The sequence below is a fragment of the Tenrec ecaudatus genome, chromosome 1, assembly GCF_050624435.1.
Source record: "Tenrec ecaudatus isolate mTenEca1 chromosome 1, mTenEca1.hap1, whole genome shotgun sequence".
Classification (NCBI taxonomy): domain Eukaryota; kingdom Metazoa; phylum Chordata; class Mammalia; order Afrosoricida; family Tenrecidae; genus Tenrec; species Tenrec ecaudatus.
The window spans coordinates 158,500,417-158,518,807 of NC_134530.1; the positions used below are offsets into that span (position 1 = coordinate 158,500,417).

Genomic DNA, 18,391 nt, shown 5'->3' on the forward strand with positions numbered 1-18,391 from the left:
GAGTTCTAACTTTCCATCTGGCTGACCAGACAAACCAAAATGGAAAATTCCCCAACCTGCCCCTGTCCCAGACCAGTACTATAAAACCCTTCCTCTCCCTCCCGGGCATTCGGCTTCACAGGCCCCAATTCAGGGACCCGTGAATCTCACCTGGGAACTCTGAAATAAACCTTTAAAACCTGTTTTCTATCTTTGCCTTCTTCCTTTCCCCCCACCGCCGAATCAATCTGACAGTTTTAAGTTGTATTTCTCTTTTCGCTAATGAACTCAAATACTTATCAAAGGGCATTGTCCTCCTGGATGTCGTACATTGTCTGTTCATATCCTGTGCCGAGTTGATTGGATTATTTGGAGATTTGAGAGGTTCGTCCTTTATCCAGTATCTTATTACTGAATTGCCCCCTCACACCCCGAATCTGTGGGCTCTGTTAACTCTTTTTGAAGAAGTCTTTCGGCGTGCATAAATGTCACATTTGTGGCAGGGACAGTTCTATATTTTGTCTTCTCTAGTTTGCATATCGCTCATCATGTTCAGTAGTGTGTTTAGGCCTTGTATTAGCGTCTTAACATTGACCCCACATGCTTGTTGATGGTTTATATTATAGTATGTGATCCATCTGGAATTCCTTTTTGTACAGTGTGAGGTATGGAACCTGTTTCATTGTTTTGGAGAGGAAGGTTCAATATTTCCAGCACCATTTTTTTTAGAAGACTACTTCTTCCCCCATTTAAGGTTTTTGTCCTTTATCAAAGGTTAGGTTTCTATAAGTACTTGGTTGTATTTCTCGGTTCTCTATTTGTGGGATACAGGACGGCTTGTCCCCTCATATGATATGCCAAACCTAAGAAGCTGCTTGCTAACACAAGGTCAATGTCTACACATTTGGAGGTTAGCTGCTTCAAGCTTCTCTCCCTGAGGGTTATCAGCATCTAGAGCAATCAGACTCTAGAGTCTGCCCCACCCTAAGGAGGGCCCTCTCCCTGCTGATAAGGTTAGTGACTTATTCCCCTGAAGGAGAGCCCAAAGACAGGTCAAGCCAACTGAAGTAAAACCAAGGTTCGGCCCTCATCTTGTATCTAGGGTCTGCCCATCTGGTTACATGTGTACTCCTGGCTCGTCCCCCTCCTGTTGCATGTAAGCCTATGGTACAACCCCTTCCTGTTAGGATGTAATTAGGGGGCTTGCATGACCCGGAAAATGTACACAAACCATGGTTGGAATGCTCTCTCCATGTGGGCCTGGCTGCTGAGAACATGGCTGTCCAGGAGGTGAGCAATTGCATGCCTTATCTTGTCTGATGTCTCTTTAATTTTACCCCTCAGTTACACACCGGCCCCTGGGACCTGTTTGATTGTGTGGGCTGGGGCCCCACCTCTCTTCTAATCCATAGATCTTCATATCTGTGGTTGTGAGGCAGACGAGCCAAAGAAACTCCAATTTTGTAAGCTGCTAAGAAACCTGCCCATTCCTCCCTCCTGTCTCAGAAAGCTGACTGCTAGGTGACTGCCCATTCTCCCTCCCCTGATGGGAAAGTCTCTGCTGCTGATGTATTTTAGAATGTACTCCCATGTTCCCAGGTTCTGGACGCCAGCATCACTTTTGACTATTCTTCCATATACCATTGTTCTGTTTCATTATTGTTCCCTTGGAGATGGTAATCTGAATGGTGCAGTTAATCTTGTTACGGTAACCAGTATGTTATAGTCAATGTTGGTATTATTTCGTTTATGATAAGGTATGTACCTTGTAATGCTTGCTCTTCTCTTCTTGAAGTTACCGGGATTCTATAATCTATGCTATACCTTGTAATGCGCCCTAGCCCTAAAGAAAAGTAACATTAGTTTTGCTTTCTGCAACTGTCACGGCTCACTTAAGTCTTAGACACAGGATAAATGAGTTTTTCGCCTTTAAAAGAGGGATTGAAATGTGGACTCAGGACTGCAATCAAACAGTCACTTTGAGATTCCTTCTAGCACTGCAGATATCACAGAATAAAGACTTTTGTACATTGGCTGCCATCATCCCTCTCAAGACTCCTTTAAGTGATGGAGACATGATGATGGCTGTCATTCATTTGAACCTGCAGCAGTTGTACCATTATCAGACAGCTTTGATTACCATGGCTTCACAGTCGGTTTCTAAGTCTGGGAGTGATAAGACTCTTACTTTAAAAAAACAACAACAACAAATTCTTTTTAATTGTGTTGAATTTATCCTGAGTTTCTTTCCTTTAATTATAAGCTGGTGAATAATGTGTTTATTTCTTTGGAGAATTGTGCAGGGATTTTGTGTTAGTCTGGGTACTTTAGAGAAACAAATCCACAGAAACTCATGTGTAAGAGAGATTTTTTTAATAAAAGTTAAGAGGACATCAAGAAAACATCCGAACCCAGTACTGCCCAGGACCACAAGTCCAACATTAGCCCATATGTCCAACACCAGTCCACAAACTCCTCCTCCATCTCACAAAACACCCAGTATGGTGCCGACTGCAGGAGGAAAGCCGAATCAGTGATCTTGTAAGCATCTCAGCGCTGGCAGGGGTCTCTACACTGCTGCTCCAGCACCCAGTGCTGCATCGGGGTAGGTCCGTGTGGCTTCTCCTCAGGGATGCCTTGCAGGAAGTGAGCTTTGCCAGTTCTATCAGGGAACTGGCGAAGGCAGCTGCATCCTGGTCAGACCAGCGCAAAGCAAGAGGCCTGAGAACTGGAAAGGTGAGGCTCAATGAGCTATTTATCTCTCCACCCTTCAATTAACCCCACATGTGTTTATCGGCCAGGTTGGCACAATAACTTTAACTACCTCAGATTTGGATTGGAATTGCATTAATTAGTAAAGTATTTTTAGTAATGACATTTTCACGATGTGGCTGGTGGTTCTTATGTTGTTCTTCGCAATCAGACAGACATGGGTAGCGATGGCATGTCAACCTATTTCCCAATTCTTTTCTCTTTATGCATATTTCCACTTAAATTTTTTTTCCTTCAATATTATCACTGTGTTTAATCTCCCCATAGCATAAGGATCACGGCGGGTCTGTGAGTCAGAGGTGACTGGATGACACCAAACAGCACCATCAAAAAGCCTTCATCTTTATATGACAGAGGCTCAACAAGGAGTGGTTGCTGGTTCTTGCATATCCTATTTTGTTCATTTCTACTGAGAGCCCTGAGTGACTAAAGCGCTGTGCTGTCTCCATTCCCAGGTGAATCCGTTCCCTGCACTGGAAGGTTTGTGATCTCAAACAAAGGAAAGCTGCAAAGAGCAAAGGAGCCGGTTTCCGGATTGTACTCGAGGACAGCCAGCTACCGGTGGTGACGTCGAGCCGTATGTAGATAAGGCAGCGCAGTGGCTGCTGGATGAGCACACGTGGTGCTTAAAACTTAAGCTGTGATTTCCCGTAATTTTGTGGGGATGGAGTGTCTGTTGTTGGATGAATGTTTGTGCGTTCGGATACAAGAGGGTGTAGGAGCGATCTGTAACGAGGGTCTGCTAAGTATCCGTGTGTGAAAAGTGCGGGGCGCGGGAGCGCGCGTGGGGCGAGCGGGCGAGCAAGTCATACTTACCTGGCAGGGGAGACACCATGATCACGAAGGTGGTTTTCCCAGGGCGAGGCTTATCCATTGCACTCCGGATGTGCTGACCCCTGCGATTTCCCCAAATGTGGGAAACTCGACTGCATAATTTGTGTTAGTGGGGGACTGCGTTCGCGCTCTCCCCTGATAACTGATGTCAAAGAACAGACTCTTAAGCTGGGTTCTTTCTCTGATCTTGAGCAAGAGGACCTTGCTGTTTTTTCATACATACTGCTTGAGAGCTGTGCTCATTAGCCTATTCTTTTAGTTAATCAAATTGCTCGCAAAACAGAGGCAACCTGTGTCAATACCTCGGTTTACCTGAAATATAATCCCTGAGAGGTGTGACAGCTGCAAAAGAGGTGTAGGGTAGTTAAATCTACTTGTTTTGTCAATATCATCAAGTATCCATTGTTCTAGCTCGGTTTTGAAGTACTCTGGTGGCAGCAAAGCTGTGCTTTTTTCTTAATCAAGCTTTTCTGCCCTTGACAGATCCTAAAAGTGTTTTTAGTCTCTAATCATTTACTCTTTCTCCACCACATTTATGCTGCGATGTGCTGTTTCAGGCTCCACGTGGGGGTGTGTGTTCGTGACCAGTGTAGGGCCCTTCCCAGTGCAGTGTGGCTTCTGTACAGCATGGCGCCTTTTCCCTGAAATGCCCTGTAATTCTCTGAGACAGTGAAGCCTGAAACTTGTTCTGTCCATAAAAACTCACTTGTTTTACAAACAGGCTTGGTATGAAGTCAAGAAGTGAGATATTACCCACTCAAGAAACCTCAGGGTTTTTTTTTCTCTGTACCTTTAAAAAAAAACCATTTTATTGGGGGCTCATACAACTCATCACATAATCCATACATGCATCCATGTGTTAAGCACATTTGTACATTTGTTGCCATCTTCATTCTCAAAACATTTGCTACTTGAGCTTTTGATATCAGCTTCCCCCCCACTTCCCGCTCCCTCATGAATCCTTGATAATTTATCAATCATTTTGTCATATCTTTGTCCACTGCTCTGGGGTCAAGGTCTTCTGCTCAAAAGCATGGATGTGATGAAGCTCTTCTGATAGGCACGCATTCACCAGACGTTGTCTCTGTAGCAGCGCTTTCCCCTCGAACTTGGAGGACACCAGCAGGACTCAGAAGTTGGCGGAGCCATGGTTGGGAGTCCTGTCCTCCACCTCCAGGTGCACCTCTTCCAGCTCTCGCTGTAGCTTCTCCCGGAGAAACTCGGCGCTGAGTTCCACTGCGGCAGCCCTGAGCGGGCAGCAGCCCAGCGGGGACCGCACGCAGCCCGGACCCGGTCCTATTTTGTCATATCTAACACTGTCTGATGTCTTCCTTACCTACTTTTCTCTTGTCCGCCCCCCAGGGAGGGGGGTTATAGGTAGATCCTTGTAATTGTTCCCCACTTCCTACCCCACCCTTCCTCCACCATCCTGATATGGCCACTCACACCACTGGTCCTAAAGGGATGATCATCGGCCCTGGATTCCCTGTGGTTCCAGTTCCTATCTGTACCAGTGTACATCCTCTGGTCTAGCCAGATGTGTAAGGTAAAATTGGGATCATGATAGTGGGGAAGGAAGAAGCATTTAGGAAGTAGAGGAAAGTTGTATGTTTCACCTTTGCTACACTGCCCCCTGACTGGCTCGTTTCCTCCCTGAAACCCTTCTGTCCAGTTGCCTACACATGGGCTTTGGGCTCCCACTCTGACTTTTTCTGTGCTTTCCAGAAACACTTACCAGTTGTTATGGTTGCTCTTGCCCTTTCTGCTTTATCAATTTGTGGTTACCACTGTAACTTAAACATCAAATAGTTTAAACATTTGGGGCAGTTTACATTTCTTCAAGCTGCTTTGACTGAATACAATGTTTCTAGTCTGGCTTTTTGGAACAAAATGATTTTTGGCTCGAGCTACTGTATGATGTGTGTGTCTGGAGGGAGGACACAGTTTACGTTTCCCTTGGTTTTCTGTCCTTTAACAAGCATGAAACTAAAGTGTGCATTCCAAATTTCTTTTAATTATTTCATACGGGCCAAGTATTACATGAACCAAAAAAAAAAAAAAGCCTCAGAGGTGAGGCTCTGTGTAAATTTCAAGTGATTTAGGCATATTATCAATAGTAATAAATGTCTCAGTTACCTCAAGGTCGGGTGTGTTGCATCAACAATGAGGCAGAAGTAGAAGTCCTGGGGGTGTTGGAGCAACGGCAATCTAGCTGAGAGGAATTACTAAAACACAGAAGGGCGAACATGATGGTGAGACAGGGGGACGGTTAAGAAAACAGAGGAGAGCTATGAATAGACCTATAAGCATAGGTGTGCACATATGTAAGTATATTAATTCACTAAAATAGTTATTGACATATATATATTTATATGGTGGATGGACTTTGGGCCTCTGCGCAAATCCTCTCTCAACACAAGAACACTTTGTTCTAAAAAATCGGCATTCTCCTAGCATGATTGCTGAAGACAAAAATGGGTACACAGGCATATGTGTTGAAGCAAGTGGATGGTGCATGGCTATCAAACGATACAGTGTCTGGGGTCTTCAAAGGCTTGAAGTTAAACCAGCAGCCATCTAGCAGAGAAGCAACAAGCCCACATGGAAGAAGCACACCAGCCTGTGCTATCAGGAGGTGTCGATGGAATCAGGTAACAGGCATCAGAAGACCCAAAACAAACAAACAAAAAACATTGTTGAGAAGTGGGGAGCCCATCAGAGACCCCAAACCCATCGTTAGACAATGGGACATCCCCTCACAGAAGGGTCACAAGGAAGGGGATGGGTCATTTAGGGCGTGGTATATTAGATGAAACACACACTATTCCTCTGATTCATGGGGGCTTCTCACCCTCCACTATCATGACCCCAGTCCTGCCTTTCTGTTCTGGCTAGACAGGAGCATGCACACTGGTACCGACAGAGCTCCTAACACAAGCAATCCAGGTCAGATAAACCCCTCAGGAGCAGAAATGGGAGTTGGAATGCCAGGAGGACAGGAGAAAGCTGGGGGCAAGAGGGGAGGAAGGGGGGACTGATTAAAATGATTGACACATAAACAGACACACAGGGAACATCACAAACTGTGGGGGAAGGGAGGCAGTGGTCAGCGTAAGGTATGAAAATAGTAATTTATCAAGGGTGCCACGAGGGATAAAAGAGGAGCTGATACCAAGGGCTCAAATAGAAAGTAAATGTTTAGAAAATAACGATGATAATGATGGCAACATGTGTACAAATATATTTGTTATGATTGTTATAAGAGCTGTAAGAGACCCCAGTAAAGTGATCTTTTAATTTAAAAGACAAAAAAACTTTTTAAAAAAAGCAAGAAAATTGATTTTTTTTTTTTTAAAAGAGAGAGGTTAGTTGAGTCGAGGAATTGGATTCTCACTCATCGAGTCCCTACAGGACAGAGCACAACTGCCCCGTTGGATTTCTGACACTTATGTCTTCACAAGAGTACTGTGATCTCAAACACAGGAAAGCTGAAAAGAGCAAAGGAGCGGGTTTCCGGATTGCACTGGAGGACAGCCAGCTACCGGTGGTGACGTCGAGCCGTATGTAGATAAGGCAGCGCAGTGGCTGCTGGATGAGCACACGTGGTGCTTAAAACTTACGCTGTGATTTCCCGTACTTTTGTGGGGATGGAGTGTCTGTTGTTGGATGAAGGTTTGTGCGTTCGGATGCAAGAGGGTGTAGGAGCGATCTGTAACGAGGGTCTGCTAAGTATCCGTGTGGAAAGTGCAGGGCGCGTGAGCGCGCGTGGGGCGAGCGGGCGAGCAAGTCATACTTACCTGGCAGGGGAGATACCATGATCACAAAGGTGGTTTTCCCAGGGCAAGGCTTATCCATTGCACTCGGGATGTGCTGACCCCTGCGATTTCCCCAAATGTGGGAAACTCGACTGCATAATTTGTGTTAGTGGGGGACTGCGTTCGCGCTCTCCCCTGGTAGATGATGGTTTAAAAGTAGACCTTTAAGCTGTGTTTTGCTTCCTAACACAAGGCTCAGTAAAATATATCTGTTTCTTAGAGCAGCGTCTCTGTTCAATGGTTTTCCGTACACATTCCTTGTACTTTTTGCATGGTTCCTTGATGGGATGGGGACGTGTATCTTACTCTGTGTTAAGAGCGTGAGGCACAAATGATTTCCTAACTCAAACAATAAAAAATCTATACCTGCCCCATAAGTACTTTGACTGTCATCTACATTTTTTCTGCATTTGTTCACCAAGTGTGGGAAGTTAATTCAACTGCATCATATATATATATATATATATATATATATATATATATATATATATATATATATATATATATATATATATATATATGGTAGTGGGGACTGTATGTGGGCTCTCCCCTTATCCTCACTTGTCAAACAGTAAATACTTTTTTGAATTCTTTAATTTTTATTCTAATTTTTTTGAACTATCATTGGTGTTTTACAAGTGAAGCGCATTTATATTTAGTCATTGCTCTGTGGCTGTTTACTTCTCATTAAATTTAGTAGTGCTTAATTGATCTTTTAGAGGCAGCTTGTGTCCATGTTGCGTTACTGTAGTCAAGAATGTTTTATTTCAAAGGCTACTGTTTCACTCTGGCAATCTTCATTCCATGGATAAGACATTGGCAACAAAGATTTAGGGTCTAGGTAATACTGCTTCTAGGCTCTCTGGTGGCACAGAACAACATGTGCTTTGTGTGTTTGGTAGAGTTTTATACTAATCCTCTGCATTTCAAGTAAACACCAGGAGAGGATCCTGTTTCCCCTTTGCCCTGATTTGTATCCTCTTCCAAACTGACAATCCTAATCCCAGACTAGTCTAATCAATTTTGTCATGGCTTTCCTCCGTTTCCTTGTCAATGTACTTTACCAAGCATGATGTCCTTCAGTAGCCGCTGGTCTGTCCTGACATTGTCTGTGCTAACTTTGACTCTTAAGGACCAGTGGCTGTACTTCCAAGACAGATGCTTTTTTTCGTGGTAGTTCATGGTGCTTTCCATATTACTTGCCAGAACTATAATTCTCCTTTGGTCTTCCTTTTTCAAAGTCCAATTTTCACATGTTTAGGAGGCGATTGAAAATACCATGACTTGGTCCTCAAAGCAACATCTTTGCTTTTTAACACTTTAAAGAAGTCTTGCGACCAGTGGTGCCAGTGGCGATACCAGGAGGGTGTGCTGGAAAGGGGGAACCGATTACATGGATCTACATATAACCTCCTCCCTGGGGGACGGACAACAGAAAAGTGGGTGAAGGGAGAAGTCGGACAGGGCAAGATATGACAAAATAATAATTTATAAATTATCAAGGGTTCAAGCCGGAGGGAGGGGGAGAGGCAGGGGAAAATGAGGAGCTGCTGCCAGGGGCTTAAGTGGAAGGCAAATACTTTGAGAATGATCAGGGTAACAAATGTACAAATGTGCTTTACCCATTGATGTATGTATGGATTGTGATAAGAGTTGTATGAGCCCCTAATAAAATGAGTTTTTAAAAGTCAAACACAGCAGATTTATGCTATGCAATGGGTCATTTGATCTCTTGACTACTGTTTTCATGTGTATTGATTGTGGATCTAAGCAAGATGAAATCTCAACAATTTCAATATTTTTTCCATTTATTATGATTTCGTTAAAGATGTAGTTGTGAGGATTTTGGTCTCCATGACACTGAGTTACAATAAATATGAAAGACTGCAATCCTTTAGCTTCATCAGCAAGTGCTTTGAGTCCTACTCATTCTCCTCAATCAAGGTGTGTCATCTGCACATCACAAACTGACATCTTTCACTACTGCTGTGCACGCCACACACTTGAATTTTCAGCCTTTTAAAGCACATAGCCAAGTTATCAGGAAAAATGGACTACCGAGATCAAGGTGTTACAGAATGCACACACTTTTGTCAGGAGAGCCATCATGAGGGAATGGTTTTGAGATACAATTTTACTAAAAAGCAACATGGAAACCATTCTAAGTGTTCAGGTCACACAAATGCATAGCAGTAACTAAAAATTTCCATTAAGTCTGTTGTCTATTAGTGGTACAACCTCATTCCGTCCTATCCCATAGGATGTTATATTATTACCCCAAACAGTCAAATTTTCCCATAATCCAGCATCTCATTATTTTCTGGTTGTACCAAAAAATGAACAGCCAGTAGATTTTAGACCTTAAAAAATGAAGCATTTATACTTTTTAAAAATGGGATGAAGTGACATTTCCTTTTTCTTAAAAATGTTCTAAGCAGCAGATATTAAGGGCTCAAGAAGAAGGCAAATGTTTTGAGAATGATGATGGCAACAAAAGTAAATATGTTCTTGACACAATGGATGTATGTATGGGTCGTGATAAGAATAGTACGAGCCTCCAATAAAATGATTAAAAAAATGTTTCTAGAGCCACCAAAAAACTTGCATCTACAAAATAGTTAAAATATTCCTCAGATGGTACCGGGGGGAAGGGAGGGGGGGAGAAACAGGGTCCACTAAGACATGGTAGATTGATCACACTGACTTCTTTTTCTCGGTCTACATCAGACAGAGGCTTCTCTTTCCTAGGATTTCATGTCTCCACTTTCTTTAGTTTCCTAGTTAGCCCTTCAACCTGTGTTCACAGTTCCTTTTCACCCTTGGGACACAATTTTACCTGAAGATTTATCCTTTCCTGCTGCCTTCTTTGATGTTGTCTCCACTTTGGCTGACAACCTTTCAGATCACCCCCTTCACTGCCCTTTCAGCTGGCTCAGCCAACCAATCTTTCTTTTGGGCATCTTGACTATTGGAGGGTGCTTGCTAAGTGCCTGCAGGGAGGGCCTGCACAGAGTTTTATTGAAGTTTGGCGCCTGGCAGCTGTCACTCTGCCTGCTGCGCTGGCAGCTAGGAAGGACCCTTTTAAGATGTCCGAGGGTGCCCAGGCAATTGTCATGGTTCTCGCTTAGCATGCCCAATGAATATCAGCCAAAGGGCAGACTTATACACCTTCAAGTTTACAATAGTAGGCAGAGGGAGTTTACCCAATTAGACATAATATCCATACCAATAAATACATTCTGGTAAAGGAGAGATCTGTTTAAATCTTTTCATTCTCACCCAAGCATTCACTTTAGTCCCATCAATTTTTGTGCTTTCATTCCTCCTGAGTCTAAACTGTCAATCAGATGTCAGTTTGATGTCCTCATTGGAGACACTAAGGAATTAAATAGCTCCTTGGAGGCGGGATACAGGCTGAGTCCCTGGGAGATATTGCAGCTGACAAGCCACATGGAGCTAAGCTAGTGCCCTGAGCTGGAGCAGCCACTTGGAGATCCCTGCCAGTGCTGAGATGCTTACACCACCACTGGATCCACAAGACTTCCCACCAAATGGCCTGTGATCTTCCTGCCTTTTAAACTATTAAAATACTTCTAATTGAGTAAAAGTGAAAGTAGGCTTGGTATCTTTAGTGACAAAAAAGTTCACATCAAACAAAACAAAACAAATAACAAAATAATTCTACTACAAACAAATTAACTATAGTATTGAGATATAGTAGTTTCCACAAACCTGGGAAAGAATTTTTGAGATCTGATGAGATCAGCTATGTTTTCTTGAATTTCATCAACATTTCTGGTAAAATATCTGCAAACTACAATGACTTTAATATTCCTCATGGGAACTTTGTCAATTGGTGTTCAAGTTTGTGTGGAACCAGATAATCCTGAAGCATTTTCACAAGCGGTCTCACTGTCTTTCCGAGATGATATGGGTTAGCGGTGCCCTCAGGAAGATGTGTCCAACCTGGGAATAGAAGTGTCAGACTCTACAGTCACTGCAGTTGGTTCATCCTCTGAAAGAGAAGGAGCTCAGACAGACGTGCACCCTGGTGCTCATCACAGCCCTTCCACCGTGAGAGGATGGAGACAGCCAATGCGCCCGTCCGAGGAAAGGCAGAGTTGTCTTTGGTCCATGCACACAATGAATTAGCACCCGCGGTTAAAAAAATAATCATGACTCTATGAACCTCCTGATATGGATTGTAGCGGGAGGTCAGATGCTCACAGGCATCTTCCCTGAAAGCAGTCCCTGCCAGCCTGCTGTCTCCCCACACCACAGGGGTGGGGGCCTGTGACCATTAGCTTGGTTCCTGTAGGTGGGGTTCACACCCCACTGATAATGGTGTCTGTCAGTTGAGCCAGGGAACAGGCCAAACCGGCTCTGTGACATCCAAAGTTAGGCTGCCATCCTGTACCTAGGATCCGTCCATCTTGCCACATGTATACCCCAATCCCTCCTCTTCCTATTGCGTGGATACCCCTAGATCACCCTCTCCCATGACTGTATTACCTATAGCACAACCCCTTCCTGTGACACATGTCCTCACCTGTGATTAGGGGGCTTGCATGTCCCCAGAGAATATAAAAAGCCTGGACTAGCATTAACAATCTCTCCCTTCCTCCACGTGGACCACCAAGTGGGGCTGAGGTGAGCTTGCTACCATGAATCCTGTCTGACTCCATCTATTTCAATACTTCACTTCTATCTCTCATGCTCTCTATGACTTTACTGTGATCTTTACTCATTATCGCTGTACAATTGCGCCTACCGGACCCCTAATGATGTGTTGGGGGCTGGCTTCTCCTGCCAATGGAAGACATGAGGCTGAATAGAATCAGCCTGTGGGAACAGCGTGAGGAAAACTGGGTAAGCCTTTAGGAGATGGAATGTTGCTCCTGGCAAAAAGGAAGGTCTACTTGGTAAACTTCCACTTAGTCTCACCATGAAAGTTTTTCCCGCCAAAGAAGTTAAAACAAAACAGAACCAAAAAAAGTTAAAACAGGGAAGAAAAAATATATATATATGTCACTCCTTTTGACTGCCATTTAGTCAATGTTGTCTCATCGTGAGTCCCTCTAGGTTTCCAAAAGTGTAAGTGTTTAAGGAAGAAGAAAGCTCAGGGCTTCTGTGAAGGTGCTGGTGGATTCCGATTGCTGACCATGCCAATAGCAGCCCATCATACAGTATATATTCCATCTATAATATCATGACTCTCAGTACCTGAGCATGTCGACTGCTTCGGAAACAGACTCTTGTGGATGGAATTAAATAAATTCACAGGAGGCATACTGGCGTGCAGTGGGCCCTAATCCAACATAACTGCTGTTCCTATAGAAACAGGACAGGACGGTCAGACACACAGATACACAGGGAGGACGCGCAGTGAAGACGGGCAGAGACGGTAAGGACGCTCCCACAGACAGGTCAGGCCTGGGACCTCCAGGAGCTAGAAGAGGGAGGGAGGGCTCTTCCCCAGTCGTCTTCAGAGGGAGCTTGACTCTGCCTGCATCTTGATGATCAAAGGCTCGGCTCCAGAAGGATGAGAGAATGAATTTCTGATGTTTGCAGCCAGCCACTTGGTGAAACTTTTTTTTTTTTTTTTTTGCCTGGGAAATCCAATTTTATTGGGGCTGATACAATTCTTTTCACAGTTCATACATATACATACATCAATTGTATAAAGCACATCTGTACAGTCTTTGCCCTAATTATTTTTTTCTCCTCTTTTCTTCTTTTACATTTTATTAGGGACTCCAACAACTCTTACCACAATCCATACATATACATACATCAATTGTATAAAGCACACCCATACATTCCCTGTCCCAATCATTCTCAAGGCATTTGCTCTTCACTTAAGCCCCTTGCATCAGGTCCTCTTTTTTTTTCCCCCCCCTCCCTCCCTTTTCCCCCCTCCCTCATATGCCCTTGGTAATTTATACCTCGTTATTTTGTCATATCTTGCCCTATTCAGGGTCTCCCTTCCCCCCTTCTCTGCTGTCCCTCTCCCAGGGAAGAGGTCACATGTGGCTCCTTGTAATCAGTTCCCCCTTTCCAACCCACTCACCCTCCACTCTCCCAGCATCGTCCCTCACGCCCTTGGTCCTGGAGGTATCATCCACCCTGGATTCCCTGTATCTCCAACCCTCATATGTACCAGTGCACAGCCTCTGTCCTATCCAGCCCTGCAAGGTAGAATTCGGATCATGGTAGTTGGGGGGAGGAAGCATCCAGGATCTGGGGGAAAGCTGTGTTCTACATCGATACTACCTCACACCCTAATTAACCCATCTCCTTTCCTAAGCCCCTCTATGAGGGGATCTCCATTGGCCGACACTTGGGCCTTGGGTCTCCACTCTGCACTTCCCCCTTCATTTAATATAATATATATATACGCATACATATATACATATACACATAAATACACATACATACACACACTTATATCTTTTTCTTTTTTTTTTTGCATGATACCTTATATCTGGTCCCTTGGGCACCTCGTGATCGCACTGGCCAGTGTGCTTCTTCCATGTGGGCTTATTTGTTTCTGAGCGAGATGGCCGCTTGTTCACCTTCAAGCCTTTAAGACCCCAAACACTATCTCTTTTGATAGCCGGGCACCATCAGCTTTCTTCACCACATTTGCTTGTGCACCCATTTGTCTTCAGCGATCCTATCATGGAGGTGTGCAGTCAGTGATATGATTTTTTGTTCTTTGATGCCTGGTAACTGATCCCTTTGGAACCACATGATCACACAGGCTGGTGTGTTCTTCCATGTGGACTTTGTTGCTTCTGAGCTAGATGGCCGCTTGTTTATCTTCAAGCCTTTAAGACCCCAGTCACTATCTCTTTTGATAGCCGGGCACCATCAGCTTTCTTCACCACATTTACTTGTTCACCCAAGGTGAAACTTTTTAAGGACAGCCCTCAAGTGAACTCACTGCCAGGAGAGGAGATTCTGGCTGAGAAGAATTGCCCCCTGTGGTTTTCTGAAGCTCTACCTCTGCATGGGGGCAGAAAGCCTCTTTGTTACTTTACAAATGAAAGGGCAACTCAATAAATAAGAACTCAGAAAGTAACACTTAGAAAGAAGAGAGCAGGAAGGGTCAGGACCTTGAAAACTGTCCAGGTTCCTTGCCTATCAGAGCTAAGCTCTGGTCCAGTGGCTGCAAAAGGAGAAGTGGAATTGAAACGGACTTCCATGCGTCTGTGGCGCAGGAACTAGTGTCAAACAGTTGCAGAAGGAAAAAGAAGTGACTGCAGAAACGCACAAATGAGATTGTGGAACACTTGTCACAGCGACCTTGTGAACAGCAACCCACCTTCAAAGAGCACAACTGTCCATCAACTGTCTGCACACACATGGGAATGGCACGCAGGAACAACACCGAAACGACACACACGCATGCATCCAGCTGGATACATGTCCAAACTACTAGATGGCATTAAAAAGAGAGACAAAGAATTAAACAAGAGACAGATACGGAAATGTGGAGTCATTTGTGTACACGTCTCGGTGGGAAGAGCTGGACGTCCGGATGGTGACTGGTCTCCTGGGGATGAGGTGCACTTGGAACAGAGCGCTCCGAGCGGCTGTGTAGGTCAAGGACGGCTTTCCGTGGTCTGGTCAGTCAGCTTCGTGGTGCCGCGTACTGGAATGCACACGGCTCCCTCTGTATGAATTACGCCGTCCTTCAACAATGCACTGTTTACACACAGGTGTCCCGTGACGGCACTCACTTCTATTTATTGAAAATACCCTAGTTGCAGGACGAACTCCTTTCATCGGCCTGTTGGTTTCATGCTAATATTTGGAGTCCCTCGACCGAGAAAAGGCCAGGCGCCCACAGTTTCCTAGCGGTTGCTGGGCACCAAGTGGGGTGCGCGCGGCGACCCGCGGTTCGAGTCCTTTCCCTTCTGCAGCCCGCAGGGTGCTGCTCTGGGGGAGACAGCAGGAGAATGGGCAGCAGAGAGGGCCCCCTAAAAGGAGAAAGGCCACTGCGGTGGAGAGCAGAGACTGCCGTGACTCGGAGTCGAACCGAGGTTGCTGCGGCCACAACGCAGAGTACTGACCACTATACGATCACGGCGCGCCACACGGCCGCGCTTGCCGGGCTTCCCTGGACTCTTAGATATGACACCAAAACCACGTGCAGAAAAAACCGAAAACTTTTGGTCCTCAAAGGATCCAAGCAACAAAGTGAAGAAAGAACTTACAAAATGGGTGAAAATATGCAACAGCCAAGCTCCCGATAAGGGTTCACTGCCTTGAATATACAATGAGCTCATACAAACAGTGACATACAGGCATACGACCTATCCCCAAGCAAACAAAACTCAGAAAGTAAAAGGTACAAAGCCTTTGAAGAGAAATTTCAGTAAAAATGATATTTAAATGATGACTAAGCACATTGGAAACCCCCGACATTACTCTTTGTTAGGAAAATACACACAAACACCCAGTGAGAGGTCGCTGCGCTCAGGACTGCCGCTATCAGACAACTGAAATACACACATTGAGAGGGAGGCCGTAAGCGTGCCGGTTCCCACCCACAGGCGCTGTGCGGAAGAAAGACCCGATCACCTGTTTCAGATAAGAGGGCTTCCTAGGAAACCGTGTGGGACAGGATCCACTCTATGCCCTTGTGTGTAATGCGGCATCCGTTCTACAGCTACACACAAGGCTCATCCCCTGTCTTTTCAGAGACATGGTACGCTCTAAAGGGGAACTTGCGGAAGAGTCCTCCTCATCTCAAATCGCTGTCGAAGGAAAGCACATCTCATGAAGCTATGTCAACATGTCTAGAACATGCTTAGCTTCCCTGCCTAGCGAAGTGAAGTGGGTGCGTTTCCCCACTTTTGTACCTGCTTCCGAAAGGGAGGGAAGAGCTCCTTCACCTACAGCCTGGAAAAGCAGACCATTTCGCCTTTAAATCAAAGAATCACTTTTAGATTCTAGCAGTGCAGTAATAACCTATGAATAAAGACTCTTTAAAAAATAATTTTATTGGGGGCGCATACAAATCTTTTCACAACCCATAGATACATCCACTGTGTCAACACATATGTACATTTGCTGCCATCATCACTCTCAGGACTCCTTTAAGTGATGGAGACATGATCGTGCTGTCATTCATTTGAACCTGCAACAGTTGTACCAGTATCAGACAGTTTTGATTACCATGGCTTCACAGTCGGTTTCTAAGTCTGGGAGTGATAAGACCCTTACTTAAAAAAAATTAATAGTGTTTTATTTATCCTGAGTTTCTTTCCTTTCCATATAAAGCTGGTGAATAATGTGTCTATTTCTTTGGAGAATTGTGTAGGCATTTGGATTGGAATTGCATTAACTAGTAAAGTATTTTTGGTAATATTTTCACAATAGCGCTGTTTATGCTTATATTGTTCTTCTGAATCAGTCAGACACAGGTAGCGATGGCATGTCAACCCATATCCCAACTCTCTCTTTTCTTTATGCATATACGCAATTAAAAAATTGCTTTCTTCACTATTATCACTGTTTCATCTCCCTTAGCATAAGGTCTGCTGGTCAGAGCTGACTGGATGACAACCAGCACCACCCCATCAGAAGCCTTCATCTTTATTTATATGAAAGAGGCTCAACAATGACTGGTAGCTGGTTCTTGCAAATCCTATTTTGTTGATTTCTGATCACAGACATAACTGACTAAAGGGCTGTGCTGTGCTGTCTCCATTCCATTCTCATGTGAATCAGTTTCAGGTACTTGAGAGATGTCATCTTAATTAAACCCTTAAGCTCCCTGTAAGTAAACCCAGAGGGGTTCCCATAATCTCTGTGAGGTTTTAAAAAGCTCCTAAAGACCCAGGTCCCACCGAGATTTGAACTCGGATCGCTGGATTCAGAGTCCGGAGTGCTCACCATTACACCATGGAACCGGTGGTGATCCTCCTGTTGCATCCCAGAGCCAAATCCCAGTCCACTGGTGTTCTCTCCTGTTTACATCTATCAGATCGCATGATTTTAATGGGGGGAATTAAAACTCAAGCCCACTGCCACTGAGTGGATTCCGACTCACAATGCAGGATTTCTGAGGCTGTAAATCTTTTCGGGAGGCCGCCCAACGCCTGATCGCCAGCGCTACCAGGGCTTCCTTGCCTCCGTCCACCGAGCCCTGAGAGCACTCGTTCAGCGTCGCCGGCCCGGGGCTGACCGAGGCCCCTGCACAGACCGGACCGAGCGCCGCCGTGGATCCTGCTCTGCGCTCTCGGTGACTTCTGTCCTCCGCTCGCAGCTCAGGAAACGAGGTAAAAAGCACTAAGCGTGAGCACTTCAAGCCTCAGTAAATCACACACTTGGCCAGTTTCCCGTTCAAAGGGGAGATGTCAGCTAACGACGGTGTTGCGCACCATGCACACCCTCAGACAAACCAGACTGAACGCAGCCACTGTCACTCAGAATCGCGCACAGCGGTTGCGGCTACAGGACAGGCTCTGACGCCTACGTGTCTGCCTGCTGAGCCAAGCCCACCGCATGCCAAATGCTCAACCCAGACTTCACAGTTTCGTTTCTTTTTCGCACTGAAAACCCTCCCAGTCCTTGCCCAATGTGCCCTTTTGCCTATTAAACTGTCGTCATAAGAACAGAATTTTGAGTTCTCTGAGTCATTCTTGAGAATGATGAGTGGGTTCCGCGTGCCTCCGGAAGGGCTTTCAGGGACCTCTGGATCTGGAGCCACCGGGCAGACGTGTATGAGGGTCTCACAAGTTGGGGGGCTGTCTTCTGAGGTCCTGGGCAGATTGGCGTCGAGGACTCTGTCCATGACTTGTGAGGGTCAAAGTGGCTCTAGGTGATTAGGGTCAGAGGAGGAAGTACTGTGTGTTCACTCGGTGTCAGAACAGAGGTGGGACACAATCCAGTTCTAGCAGGTGGCTCTGAATTGACTGATACACTTTTGGTGTCGTGGAGGGGGAATGGATTCGGACTTCTCCCTGTGCGACTCTATC

General features: G+C 45.1%; 4 non-coding genes across 4 annotated transcripts; 2 read left to right on the forward strand and 2 right to left on the reverse strand.

The window, feature by feature from the left end:
• Positions 1 to 3,559: 3,559 nt before the first annotated feature.
• On the forward strand, positions 3,560 to 3,723 carry LOC142438162 (U1 spliceosomal RNA). Its single transcript, XR_012782591.1, has one exon. It is a non-coding gene; the product is annotated as a U1 spliceosomal RNA (small nuclear RNA).
• A 3,651-nt stretch (positions 3,724 to 7,374) lies between these two features.
• LOC142438398 (U1 spliceosomal RNA) lies at positions 7,375 to 7,538 on the forward strand. Its single transcript, XR_012782777.1, has one exon. It is a non-coding gene; the product is annotated as a U1 spliceosomal RNA (small nuclear RNA).
• A 7,885-nt stretch (positions 7,539 to 15,423) lies between these two features.
• Positions 15,424 to 15,495, reverse strand: TRNAH-GUG (transfer RNA histidin (anticodon GUG)). Its single transcript has one exon. It is a non-coding gene; the product is annotated as a tRNA-His (tRNA).
• A 1,756-nt stretch (positions 15,496 to 17,251) lies between these two features.
• TRNAQ-CUG (transfer RNA glutamine (anticodon CUG)) lies at positions 17,252 to 17,323 on the reverse strand. The gene has a single exon. It is a non-coding gene; the product is annotated as a tRNA-Gln (tRNA).
• Between the last annotated feature and the right edge of the window lie 1,068 nt (positions 17,324 to 18,391).